General features: G+C 39.3%; 3 long non-coding RNA genes and 2 other non-coding genes across 5 annotated transcripts; all 5 read left to right on the top strand.

Annotated features, from left to right (window-relative positions):
• The first annotated feature begins 580 nt into the window (after window positions 1–580).
• LOC117415465 (uncharacterized) lies at window positions 581–990 on the top strand. The gene is made up of 3 exons (XR_004546418.3): window positions 581–674; window positions 758–816; window positions 907–990. It is a non-coding gene; the product is annotated as an uncharacterized LOC117415465 (long non-coding RNA).
• Window positions 991–1,213: 223 nt separating this feature from the next.
• Window positions 1,214–2,876, top strand: LOC117965227 (uncharacterized). Its single transcript, XR_004661342.2, has 5 exons — window positions 1,214–1,331; window positions 1,445–1,525; window positions 2,191–2,360; window positions 2,470–2,566; window positions 2,662–2,876. It is a non-coding gene; the product is annotated as an uncharacterized LOC117965227 (long non-coding RNA).
• A 103-nt stretch (window positions 2,877–2,979) lies between these two features.
• On the top strand, window positions 2,980–3,888 carry LOC131705274 (uncharacterized). The gene is made up of 4 exons (XR_009310275.1): window positions 2,980–3,108; window positions 3,203–3,411; window positions 3,526–3,643; window positions 3,723–3,888. It is a non-coding gene; the product is annotated as an uncharacterized LOC131705274 (long non-coding RNA).
• A 6,098-nt stretch (window positions 3,889–9,986) lies between these two features.
• trnae-uuc (transfer RNA glutamic acid (anticodon UUC)) lies at window positions 9,987–10,058 on the top strand. Its single transcript has one exon. It is a non-coding gene; the product is annotated as a tRNA-Glu (tRNA).
• Window positions 10,059–10,609: 551 nt separating this feature from the next.
• trnak-cuu (transfer RNA lysine (anticodon CUU)) lies at window positions 10,610–10,682 on the top strand. Its single transcript has one exon. It is a non-coding gene; the product is annotated as a tRNA-Lys (tRNA).
• The last annotated feature ends 3,811 nt before the right edge of the window (window positions 10,683–14,493 follow it).

A 14,493-nucleotide genomic window follows, 5' to 3' on the forward strand; every position in this document is an offset into this window, starting at 1 on the left:
CTGACATGCTAAAGAGATGCTTTGCACTGTTTCTTAAATCAAGTGGCCTCAAATAAACTGTCTACATTAATGTCTGCTTAGCCTACCTATCAGTCTGGTGAAATTGTAAAAATGTGTAATTGACTTGTGGACGTTAACATCAGAACTCGAGCTGTCATTCTCGTCCCCTCAAACTGGCGCAGGCAACACATCTGCCTGGATTCCTGCATGATATAAATGTGTTTCTTCATTTGCGCGGCCTGCTTTTTATTATTCATTGGGGTTTGTTTACTACATGCCTCCATAGCTGAGCCTTTAATCAGACAGTCCTTGTAGGTGACAGTCCAGTTTGATCCGCACGTACTTCTGACAAACTTAAATTCAAAGTACAATCTTCTAAATGTGTTATTATTATTATTATTATTATTATTATTATTATTATTATTATTATTATTTATTTTAATTAACGTACTGACTGACAATCAGAGGACTAATATGAAAGAGGTGCGTGCATCAATTGCAGCTAATTAGCTCCCATTAGCACCTGAACCTCTTTATAATCCCATTGCGCTCTAAGGAACATCAAACTCACCTACTGACGGGTTTGTTTTTATTATTATTTCTTTATAACGGAGAAAGAAGTTCACGGTCGGGGCTGCCTTGGATTTAATGATGCCGTGTTGTCTTAGATTTGGGTAATTGTTGATCTTTTCTCTGCTTTAGAAACGTTCATTTTATTGTGTGTTTCTCACTTGCGTGTTTTTTTTTTTCAATGCAGAATAACATTGCTGTTAGCAGTGTTAGTCACTGAAGTTTGGACGCAGAACCCCCCTCTAGGTACGATAACGGTCGCTTCAGCAGAGCTGTTCTTTCAGCTTCCTGTTTATTTTCCGGTTGTGTGTTTTCAAGTATCGTTGTCTTCTGCAGGCTCGGTGAGGACAGAATGTCAAGGGAGTGTTATGATGATGATGTTGGATAAGTCTTTTGTTGGAAAGTATTTTCGCATCAATGTGATTGGTGAGTGATCATTTTTCTTGAATGGAAAGCTTTTGATGTGCAAAGCCTGTTGACTCGTAATGAATAACCTGAATTAAGTACAGAGTACTCCTGCGCTGTATGGCATCAACCAGGCTTCGTCTTTGTAAGATGCAGGGTATGAAAGGCCTTGGGTTATCTTTAAAAGCATTTTGCTGATCACACTAAATAAGACCTGTGCTGCTACAACCTTAGTACAAATCAGTGTCTTCTCAAACAGTGCTATGACTTCAGCTTCCTCTTATGTTCAGAGCATGACATGCCGCTATTCTCCATGGGCAGAGAGGGAGATTCTGTGTGAAAGAAACTACATGGAGGTAAGGGCTGTCAGGATGTGATAATGCTGTTCAGTATAACTTGTTGGGTTGTGTGGGTATTTAATTGTCACTGCAGAAGTGCTTCACTCATGACTAATGTGAATTCTCTTTAGGTTTCTGTGAGAAGAGGTGTGCCACTTATTGAGCCAAACTTTGTTCAAGATGATCCTGATTGGTCACTTGCATACCCTGAGGTAGAATCATGTGACTTTGAATTTGCTTCATTCATGTCCCCTTGGTCTTGCCTATTGAGATCTACTCTACTGTCTCATCTAGAGGAAGCAAAATCTAATGGCCCCCTTAACTTTAACCTGTCTCCCAAGAGGGTGGCTATATTGGAATTGTGTGACATTTAAGGCATTGGCTTTGCATGTATTCTTTGGTAATTTGATTGTGAAGAAGTTAACCCTTTCTTGTCGGTGTGTTTAAGCCTTGTATTTCAACCACTGAGGTAGTGGCTTCATATGTGCTGGGTTATAAACCCTTCATGCTTAAATATGTCCTGATTTACCTTTTTAAAATCTGCTGCATAAGAGCAATTTCAGGTATTGTCCTAAAGTTTGGTACACTGATATATTAAGGTCCAGTACAAATGAATGTCTATAAACTCTGCCTGTATCGGATACAGTCCACATGCTTTCATGTAGGCTCTTTCGTACGCAGTTGTATTTGAGGATTTACTCTGTTCCATTAGAGATGCCCGGTGAACATAGACCGGTTTGAGTGACACATTGTTAAACTTTCACCTTTCAGTTTTGGTTCCTGTTTTATTAAACATGACATCTGCTATGACAAATCCTTTAGACTGGGGATGCTTTGTGTTCAAACTCCCTAATCTAATGAGATTTTCTTCTGCTAGGCAACTGCTGCTGACAACAGCATCTGGAAAATTGTGTTCCATCTCCCAGCAAATAGAAAGACAACTATGATTGTTGCTCAGGCTATGACAAATGGCTTGGCATAAACACTACACCAACTCGAATTCTGATTAGAGCTGCATACAACACCACAGAAAGCCAGCCTCAGGTGGTAAGTAGTCTAGGCTTCATTGTTCTCTAGTACAGTATATCCAGACTATGAAGGTAGATTTAGTCTTGCTTTTGTTTTTTAGTAAAAGTCCCCCCCTCCCCTCCAACAGATCCAAACTGTACCAATGGCTGTGCTAAGATCAACCACCTTTTATAAGCAAAGATGGATGGTCATGATGGTGGACACTGCAGTTACATGTCCTACTGGTGAGTAAGCTTATGGAGGGCAACGGTGCTCAAGAACTGTTCTAGGTTTATGTATGAATTTTCTATATCAAGTCTATGGTGTTCCTTTCTGTCAGATGGAACAGCCTTCACAGAACAGATGATTACATGGAATGTTCCCCGTGTTCTACCTCCTCTTGTTCCGACACCACAAATTCCTACCCTTGATGTTCAAATGGGAGTTGATGGCTGCAAGCTTGACCCTGCAACGATTCATAATAGAGATTATAAACTGGATGTCGGTCCCCAGCTAATCACTGTAAAAATTCCTGTGGGAGCTGATGGTGGATATTACAAGGTATGTAGAAGTTCAACATCTTCTAAATCCTTCTCATTTTAAAGCTTGCTTCCCAAGATGCTTATATGATTTCAGAGCCATGTATTCTACAACAACTATGTGATCTTTTGCTCTATTGAACCAATGCTGGAGCATACCTGGCAAGATGGGCCTGAGAAGACCAAGTACATAGTGCTTCATCCAATAACCACTCCTTTCATGCCTCTGCCACCAGTTGTCACAAACAGTATGTAGAACTTGTCCACATGCAGTAAATCAAAGGGATTTGTTGCAGTGCTCCACTTCATATCCTTCATTTTAACTGCATGCTTTAATTTCAGATACTGTTCCTAAAGCCAGAGTGTTCAATGTGACCCTGGGGACATTCCTGCCTGATGTGGAGCTGGTCAAAATTATAGTTGGACCAGAGACGTTAACTGTGCCAGAAGCCAACCTAAAAGATTATAATGTCCAGGAGCATGTCTTTCCCAATGGATCCAAGACCTACACCCTCCAGGTGCCATTTGAGGACCCCAATCTGAAGCAAAAGGTAACATCCCACCTGTTCAACCATCCAGTTGCCCTTTGAAAACACTTGCTTCCTGTGGATGTGTTGCTTGCTGTCTGACTTTGGGTTTAATCCTACAAACCCTTGCTCTTTCAGGTAACTCCTCCAGACACCAGAACCTACATTCTGCCCCTGACCTACTTGCTGAATATAGTGCCAGAGAATACACCCTTTACTCATCCTGCTGTAGTCTAAGCCATTCTCAAAGACATCAGTAAGTGCCTGACTATTTGGTCTACAACTACCCTTTTCTAACCAATCCATTGTCCTGACAACTGCTCTTCCTCTTGCAGTTCCACCTACAGTAACTGGCTACTGTGATGGTGCTGCATTCTATACCATGGTAACATATGGCAACATGGGTCGCAACTGGATTCCTTTTGTGGGCTCAAGAGAACTTGGTGGAAGTCTGCTTGCCCTGTACAAGTATAATGCCAACTCTACCAATTTCTGGATGACTGTGCCATACTTCATATGTGGAATCAAATGAATTGTAAGTGATGGAACTTTAAAATGTGTTTAGCTGTTTTGGGTGCAACACATTACTGACCTGATGTATTGTCTCTGTAGGTGATCAGTTCTTCAGGCATCAGAAGCAGTCTTGACTTGACTTGACCTTGAAGGATATTGGGACCACGGTTGTGGTGGCTGACTTCTCTCTGTCCTGCAGTTTCCCTACAAAGATGATTGGTAACTCTCCTGCAGACCAAGCATTCTGTATAATAGCTGCATAAATTGGTATTGAAGCTAATTTGTTTCCTTAACCTGGATCCAAATGCTGTGTTTCAGATTGCTTCACTAATGGAACTATGGCAGCTCTTGCTGTGAAAGTGGAATCTGTCCCCAGCTTGTCTCGAAGTCAACTAACTTTAAGGGATCAGAGTTGCCGGCCTCTTCAGTCTGATGCTATCAATGCGGTTTTCTACTTCAATGTCAACTCCTGTGGCATAACTAGAAGGGTTAGTATTGAAGCGGTGAGCCGCGGATACAGATAATAATTGGGCATGCTAAATTGGGGTGAAAACCGGGGTCAAAATATTTGGCGACGACTAAATTTATAAAAAAAAAAAAACTTTATTATTTTGAAGCCTCGTGTGTAGAAATAGTAATGCATGAGGGGGGTGTCGTGTTGAAATGTTTTAAACTAACTTCATTTGAAAACAAAAGCTGGTGCAAAGTTAACCACCAAAGCCAGGCCTGTCCACTTTCCCTTATGTTGGGCTCTTCTCCCTTACGGATTCTCTTGTCTCTTTAAATTTACATTGTGGTGGCTTCATAAATGATTTTCCCACTTGTAAGTTTTTGTAAGCTAGGTATCCTCTACATTACGACTCATCACCCAGTCACTGTGCTTCACATCACTTCCAGCTCTTAACTTCTACAATAATTCCAGGTGTGTAAACTTTCCAATCTTCAGAATACAATAAGCTTTTATTAACTTGCATCCAATAATAAAACAAGTGGAAAATCCTTCCAATACAGCAGTGTGTTCCGTGGCAGGCATTTCATTCAAAAGCAGAAACGAATTGTCTTCAGTTGAACTGTATTTGCTGCTGCTCCTCCTCCTCAGTGTGTCATCTGTGTTCTTTATTTTTATTTACTTTCCACACTGAATTCTATATTTCATTAGCTATTAAGAAAACTACCACTTGAGGGTGCAGTGCATAGAAAAGGAGCACATACCAATCCATAAACCCTAATAATTACACACACCTAAATAAACTAAAATAAAAATACATTCCTTTTTTGAATAATCAAAATTCCAGTTCGGCTCCTAAATAATTGCTTTTGAAAAAAAAACTTCTTTGCTAACATTTCAGGTTCTAAAATCACTATTTCCAGCAGGCAGTTCCTTCCTGTCTGTATTGGTCATACTATAGGGCCCATGGGAAGCCTGTGGCAGGCATGCATTCTGGTTACCATGTGACTCCTTGTTCATTGGCACACAGTTTTTTCCAATTGCAATGCATTCTGGTACATTCTACACCTCTTGGGCACTGTTCACAGCAGGACTACACTTCCCACAATGTATTGGGGTGTGAGTTGAAGAGTCTAAACTATTCCAGTGTGTTCTAGTGTGCATGAAGTCGTATGGTGACCATGCCCGTGAAGGCCTGTTTCAGAGTACTGCCCCATGCAGTCTCCCTTATTTTGAAAGCTCAGTGCTGACAGGTATGCATATTATAAAACACACACATGCAAATAACAGAATTCTAGAAACAAACTTTATTATACAGTTCTGTGGGTGATCGTGTTCACAAAAACTAATAATATTAAGTATTAATCCAAACACATGCAAAAAATAAATAAAACATTAATATATCTTACATTTTTGCTTAGTGTAGTTTGTATTACTCCTGTTAGATGATGTAAAACTAAAAAAATCGAATACAGTGGCTAATGCAGCCTCCAGTGTTCAGTCGCAAAACGGTAATACTGCAAACAAACTACAATTCCCAGAATCCCTTGCCAGTTTCTGTAGTCCCATGTGTGATGTCATAGGTCTGCCTGCCTCTGAGTTGTGATCACACAGGCATAATCTACTTATTAGATTCCTTCTTGCTTTGACATGCTACTTTCAGTATGCAAGTTTAGGGTGAAATTATCAACACTCCTTTTATATATACCTTGTTCTAGCATCACAAAAAGTGTGTAGATTTATATGGGTCGAATATGTTTGTTTTTTGTAGTCATTAGGTTTATATGTCACATTCCTTTGTTGTCACTGTATTGATTTAGATATTCGGGTTGGATACCTCGGAAGCCAGCGGAACTCCAGCGTTTCTCCGACAACCACTGATAACCCCTCCCGTGATGATCGGCGCTGCCATGACAACCCATGACATCACCCGCACAAGTTACAACACGGCGAGTCATTTTCTGTAGCACAGTATTAACGTGTTATTGTTTTCACAAAATAACATCAATAAGATTATCAGATCACCTGCTAGTGTGTACTAAACAAAACCTCAAATATCAGTGAATTGATACAGAGACAAGCCGTGGCACCAGCAAGAGGTTAAAATGAAATTAATAAATAAATTATACACCAAACTGTAGCACATTTGTTTAGTCTTAATATCATAACAAATATACTTATTATAAATATGTACCTCCTTTTATTTGTTGGAAAACGGTAATGAACTGAAGTAAAGTATTTTTTTTTTAATACAGTGCTATTTGAGTATTTAAAATATGGTTTTCTTCAAAATTAAAATGCCAGCAACGGTGTGTTAATTTAACGAAGCGCCTAACGCCGCTCGGGACGTTCGCATTTTTAAATCCTAACGGTCTCTGCTCAGCTGAGTGGAATGTTCACGAGCCGGTTGCCTAGCAGCGTCTCCCCCTCCTTCTCTGCCCCGCCCTCTCGCCCTCTCTCGTTGCTCCAGCTAGGAGTTCAAATTTAGCTTCGTTATATTAGTGCAACTCTTTACTAACTTTTACAAATTAGCTTATTAGGGGCTTCGTGTTTTTAAGATGGTTCAGGTGCAGTCCGGGCAGACTGACTGGAGCATCATTACAGTATACCGCACTGCACTCAGCTTTGTGTGGCGGCTGATACACAAAATAATGAACGACTATTAAATAAATCACATGTATTGCTTTTTAATGCTAAATATGTATCTGCTATTCTTGTGTTATCAACAATTAATAATTCAGCTCTATTCATATTCAGAATGTAATACAGTATTAAGACAGGGTCTAATATTATAAATAAATAAATAAATAAACACGCTTTAAGAGAAACAGCATTGGTGCTTTAACAGGTTGATCTCTGTGGCGCAATCGGTTAGCGCGTTCGGCTGTTAACTGAAAGGTTGGTGGTTCAAGCTCACCCAGGGACGGTGCTTTATGCATTTCTTAATCACATTAGAAAATGGCACTCTGCTATGTTATTATTTCCTCCAATTACACTGAAGAAGAAAATGTGTTGTGTTTTTTAGTTCAAAATACTACAAAACAAAAATATTCTTGCTGTTTGCTGAAACCCGGGATCGAACCAGGGACCTTTAGATCTTCAATCTAACGCTCTCCTAGCTGAGCTATTTCGGCTTGACAAGCCTCCTTTCTCAACATAACATTCTTTTTTAGAAAAGTTGTAATATAATTAAGTACATTTCTAAACAGTCCGCTAGTAACATATATAATCTCAAAGCGCTATAATTTATTTCAGCTCTTATGAAAGACAAGTATCTTTGCGCATTACATCATCCTTGATTGCGAAATGTAATATTAATTAATTGCCTTCAGGGGTAACCAGTTGAGAGAGAGAGAGAGAGAGAGAGAGAGAGAGAGAGAGAGAGAGAGAGAAAAAAAACACACCTGGGAAATGTTTGAGCTAATGTTTTTTTTAGTAACCCAGCTAGCTAGCACAGGACAGCTAGTCGATCTGCTAGTGGAGCTTAGCATAGCTATACATAGCTGACTAGATCTCAAAAAGTGACTAACGTTACAAATATTGGTGCAGCCGTTTTATAAAAGCAATAAGTCACAGCCAAGGCGTTATTAGGTACGAGGCGCAGCCCAGTCTTTAATCTATTTTAATGCAACCATAAACTCTATTGCTTGTACCTGCTGTGCTCGACCCTGCCACAGCGTCATCTTCTTCAGTGGGCTCCCTAGGCTGAGTCGGCTGATTAACACTGGCATCCTGACCTCCCTCGCTCTCCCTACTACCAGCCGGCCTGCGGAACATGTCCGTTGCCGTTTGTCTCTATTCTTTTCTGCCCCACCTTTTCTTTTTCTCTTCATTTTTTACACTGACACTCATCCACTAGTGATGTGCAGTTCACGAACGAATCGTTCTTTCCGGTTCAAATAAACCTACGTAAACAATCTTAATGCGATCTACATTCATTGGTTTTGTGTCATTGAATCAGTGAATCAAATGAACGAAATAAATCGATTCACCAAACTGAACTGAATCCAATGAATCGAGACACTAAAAAGAATCAAACTGCCCATCACTATCGTCCACTATCAATACAAGAGGTTCAAACGAAAGACTAAATCTGGCTGACCAATCACGTTCTAAGAAAATCCGGGCAAGTCCAATCAGGGAGTGGCCACTCCTCGCCCCCCCTTAGATATTGCGATATTGGATCTACCCAAGAGATGACTGGTGTGGTGATGTGTGCGCGAGAGAGCGAGACTGCCACATTAATAACAGCGTATTAATGTGGCAGTATGTAATGGGAAGAAAAAAATATATATTATAAATCAAACCTAGACCAGCGGCCCACGCAGGTCCAAACAGACCGGCCCGCCGGGGATTCTCCCGCACTTCCCGATGACCAGTCCACGCCTGCTCCTCCTGGATATGTTGCCTCAGTCTCAGGACGCTCGCACGCACAATCTAAAATTTGTAAAAAATAAGACACTACAGATTGGGTTCAGTGCAGGATTAAATACAGTAAAATAGGGAGCAGATAAGTGCAAGTTAAAGTGCATTAAAGGCAGTGCTATATTGTCCAGAAGGGGAGAGTTGAGTTTTACAGGTCCTGTCTGAAGAGGTGTGTCTTGAGGAGGCTCCGGAAGGTGGTCAGGGACTGGGCAGTCCTGACATCCGTAGGAAGGTCGCTCCTCCACTGCGGGGCGAGGGTGGAATCTGCAGTATCAGTAGTGTATATACTAATATTAGTTACTATGAAAGACACTAAACCAGAGTTTAAAGCATTCGTTATTTAAACCAAAACCAGAGTATAAAGTGTTTTTGTAAGACAAATATAACACAAATGCACCGAGATTTGAACTCAGCTCGCTGGATTCAGAGTGCTAGCCATTACACCATGGAACCACCCATACAGGACCTCCATTGCAGGGACTCTCGTCAATGTTTCATCAAAACACCAAACAGAACTAACTGCACTACACTCTGTAACCACAAGAGGGAGAAAGAGAGCGAGTAATAAAATGATGCTCTTTAATCCAGAGCAGTGGTTCTAAACCTGGGGTCCTCAGAGACAGACAGTCCAGGGGGTCCACAGGAAAAAAACTGGAAACTTTTCACTCAACTTTAAGAATGTGGAAAATCAAAATGTTTTCTTCTTGAATGTATTTGATTTCACAAAGTTTATGATGGATCTGTTAACCTGCAGGTCTGATTTTAATATTTTACAATTAATAATTATTTATACTGTGTAACAAAGCTACATAATCACAGCTGTGGCTAAGATTGTAGATGTTGTAAATTGTAGATGTTTCTTCGAGGCAACGGAGCAAAGTCTGATTATGTTCACATTGTATACAGTATTGCAACAAAATTACTTATTGGTCATTGTCAAGTAGCAATTGCTATTGTAAAATGCGTGCATCGTTTATAGCTATAACGACATTGAAATAAATACATTTATTTTTTTGGGGTTGGCTTAATTCGTTTCTTTTTTTACACTTGTCATTACATCATTCATGGAGTAACAGTTGCTATGTGCGGATCTACTTTTTGAAGAAACTGAAAACATACCTGGTCGAAATATTTGCAATTTTTTTTTTTTTTTTTTTTGAATTTGCAAATGGCAGACTACATTGCCAATAAAAAATATCTTTGCAAATTAGCTTCCCATATGGTCTAGCGGTTAGGATTCCTGGTTCTCACCCAGGCGGCCCGGGTTCGACTCCCGGTATGGGAACATCTTTGTTATTGTCATTTTGTTACAGAACTGTGGTCATGTGTAATGTGTTTTCATTATGATAATAAAGCTACAGTTATAAAATAAAAAAAGTATTAAACAAAATTAAAAAATAAAGCTACAGCTAGTTGAAATATGAATAATATTTATATATATATATATATATATATACACAAATATATATACAGAATGATGCAAATGTATTTGACTCTATTCACATCTCCTTACATTTTAAATCCTCCACCGGTTGGGTGCCTCTCAACTCAGATTATGGTTCCAGATGGATGAGACCGTTCATTCTTAAATACATGTAATTTGATTTTTGTATTGGTATTATTTGTATTGAGGCAGGGAGGCTGCAGTTGTTTCTAAGCGACAATGAATCTGGTATAAAATCCTTAGGGTTCGTGTCAAACGACTTTGTCTCATCAAAGCTGTTTCTGGTGACGTTCAGTTCATTATATTTGGAATCTTTTGTTGTGTTTTTTTTAATTCTGAGACTACAAATTAATAGCTCAGTTGGTTACAGTGAAAGAAGCTTTTTCCAGTCAGCCCGGCTAGCTCAGTCGGTAGAGCATGAGACTCTTAATCTCAGGGTCGTGGGTTCGAGCCCCACGTTGGGCGTCCTTTTTAAATACAAATTGAAGATGTTTCTTCGAGACAACGGAGCAATGTCTGATTCTGTTCACATTGTATACAGTATTGCAACAAAATTACTTATTGGTCATTGTCAAATAGCAATTGCTATTGTAAAATGTGTGGATCGTTTATAGCTATAACGATATTGAAATATATAATCCTACTTTTTTGGGTTGGCTTCAATCCATTTTTTTTACACTTGTCATTACATCATTCATGGAGCAACAGTTGGTATGTGCGTTGATACAATAGACAACACTAGTCTGTGCTGAAATAAATAATGCGGTTTTCTACTGTAGCTCCTACCCCCAACTGTCACCTCTCGCCGTAACCTCCACTCTCTCTCCCCCTCTGTCCTTGCCTCCACTGCTCTCTCTCACCTCCCTCCTATCGACTCCTTCTCACAACTCTCTGTAGACTCTGCTACCTCCACCCTCTTCTCCTCCCTCCCCTCCCCAACCCTGGCTCTCCTCTCCGCTCCGCTCAGCAAGAATCACACTGCGATCTGCTGAAAAGAAATGGAAGAGAACCAAACTCCCTGCTGCCTTAGCCCTCTACTGCACTCTTCTCTCCTCCTTCTCATCTACTCTCTCCTCTGCTAAATGTACTTATTTCCAATCTGTAATCTAAGCCTCCACTAACAACCCACGTAAACTATTCTCTACCTTCTCCCCCCTCCTCTATCTCCTCTGATGACTTCTTTTTTGACCTATGTTTTCTCTTTTAAAATCTCAAATATCCGCAAACTCTTTAACACCTCTCCTTCCCCCGTACCCCCTCCTGCTCCAACCCCTACACCACTGCATCCCCTACTAACTCACCCTCCTTCTCAGACTCTGACCTCTCCTCCCTGCTCCAGGGTCACAAACCCACCCCATGTGCTGCATTTAATCCTGTATTTCAGAGTACTGTAATCTGCCAAGTGTTTAATCTGTAGTATTTTGTATTTAATCAGATCCTGATGTAACTATCACTGACACTGTTATCTGCTGTATTATTGAATTGTATTTTGTCACAATTGTACTTGCTTGAACCAAAAGTATTATTACTTGTACTGTGATACTTGAAATGTATTTGCTTACGATTGTAAGTCGCCCTGGATAAGGGCGTCTGCTAATAAATAAATAAATAATAATAATGTTGTCCGTATCCTCCTTTGTAAAAACTTGTGAAAAGTGATCATTTCATATATTTGCTATTTTTGTTTTCTTCGTCTATGATTTTGCCATTTGTATCTCTTAGACATTTAACCTCCTCTTTGAATGTTCTCTTGCTGTTATAATATTGGACAAACATTTTGGAATTGGTTTTAGCCCCCTAAGCAATGTTCATTTATATCTATCTCTCTTGGCCTTTCTAACTTCCTTTTTGACTTGTGTTTGCAGTTCCAATTAGGAGGAGTGGCAAACAGTGTTGCAGCAGCAAATGTCATTCAAAATGTTCTAGACAGCATTCAGAACTGGGCAGACACATGGCAAATGACATTTAATAGAGGTGTAAGGTACTGCAAACAGGCAATACATTTCTTCCCCCTTTCTATATTTGTTAATTGTGGGCTCTAGTTTTTATTCTTTTTTAACATCACTGAGTCCCTTGTCCCTGTGCAACCACAATGTAGAAACATATAGAGAATGTATGGGATTGGTCAATAAACATCACTGCTGTTTCTCTTAAAGCGTGTTTATTTATTTCTAATACTGGACCCTGTCTTAATACTGTATTACATTCTGAATATGAATATAACTGAATTATTAATTGTTGATAATACTTAGAATACCAGATACATATTAACATTAAAAAGCAATACATGTGATTTATTTAACAGTCGTTCATTATTTTGTGTATCAGCCGCCACACAAAGCTGAGCACAGTGCGGTATACTGTAATGATGCTGCAGTCAGTCTGCCCGGACTGCACCTGAACCATCTTAAAAACACGAAGCCTCTAATAAGCTAATTTGTAAAAGTTAGTAAAGAATTGCGCTAATATAACGAAGCTAAATTTGAACTCCTAGCTGGAGCAACGAGAGAGGGCGAGAGGGGGCGGGGCAGAGAAGGAGGCGGAGACGCTGCTAGGCAACCGGCTCGTGAACATTCCACTCAGCTGAGCAGAGACCGTTAGGATTTAAAAATGCGAACGTTCCGAGGGGCGTTAGGCGCTTCGTTAAATTAACACACCGTTGCTGGCATTTTAATTTTGAAGAAAACCATATTTTAAATACTCAAATAGCACAGTATTAAAAAAAAGAACCACTTTACTTCACTTCCAGACCGTTTTCCAACAAATAAAAGAAAGTGCGTATTTATAATAAGTATATTTGTTATGATATTAAGACTAAACAAATGTGCTTCAGTTTAGTATATCATTTATTTATTTATTAAATGTTGTAGTATTTCTTTTTTTAATATTGTATTGTTTTCACAAAATAACATCCATACATTATCAGTTTATCTGCTAGAGTAATCAAATCACAAATATTACTCGTCAGTAATTCATACATAGACACGCTGTGGTAACTTCAAGAAGTTAAAATGTAAGGCTGGATTAAAGTTTAACCAAATAAATAAGTAAATACATTAATAACGACATGAAACAAAAATACGTTTTGGCAGCTCATACGTAGGCCTATTTAAATTACAAAATGCGACCTGTTTTAGAAATTGATTTATATACTACCTGCCATTTAAATCAAAATTATATTTAAAACTGTTTGAGGGGCAGACTAGCATAGATGATTTCTAAAATCCATTAATATGTTAAACTATAACACCACATTAGCACTCCAAGAAATATAGAAAATGATCATTTGTAAAGAATTAGCTGTGAGATTATTTAGATAATCAGAATTATGGATGCATGGATTTTTGATTAAATATACCCACATGTATTTTTCTTTCATGTCGTAATTTATTTATTAATTTCATTTTAACCTCTTGCTGGTGCCACGGCTTGTCTCTGTATCAATTCACTGATATTTGAGGTTTTGTTTAGTACACACTAGCAGGTGATCTGATAATCTTATTGATGTTATTTTGTGAAAACAATAACACGTTAATACTGTGCTACAAAAAATGACTCGCCGTGTTGTAACTTGTGCGGGTGATGTCATGGGTTGTCATGGCAGCGCCGATCATCACGGGAGGGGTTATCAGTGGTTGTCGGAGAAACGCTGGAGTTCCGCTGGCTTCCGAGGTATCCAACCCGAATATCTAAATCAATACAGTGACAACAAAGGAATGTGACATATAAACCTAATGACTACATTAATGAAGCAGTAATACACGACAGGGTGTGTGTGTTATCATGAGGTAATATCACCACGCCTTGGGTGCGTTGGGAGGCACTAGACGAAGTGGAGTTCTTCAACCGCCCAGGAAGTGGTGATATATCTCATGATAACACACAGACCCTGGAGTGTATTATTGCTATTATTAAATGGGTCTAGGAGTGTGTTGTTGTTGGTAAAGAAGACTTTAAACCTTATTTTAATAATTGTTATTTTTGTCACCTTCCACTGAGAGAAGTAGTTCCACAGTAACTAAAAATGGTTAGATTAACAATTAAACATTTGATTTTAAACCGTTTTGTATAATATTTTCTTTTTCAGGGCTTCGCCAATAGTTTCTTGTTCATTCTTTGTAGATATTGAACTGGATCATTGTTTCAACGTGCATGTCTGGGTTTTGTCCAGTAGATGGCGCTGCTGCTGCTGCTGTTATGTTTTGTTCAGCAGAATGCAGTTCACGTACCGTGTTACAAACGGGACGGTGCTGCACAGAGCGGTACAAACTGTGCA

Source organism: Acipenser ruthenus, chromosome 35 (assembly GCF_902713425.1).
Source record: "Acipenser ruthenus chromosome 35, fAciRut3.2 maternal haplotype, whole genome shotgun sequence".
NCBI classification, from domain to species: Eukaryota; Metazoa; Chordata; class Actinopteri; order Acipenseriformes; family Acipenseridae; genus Acipenser; species Acipenser ruthenus.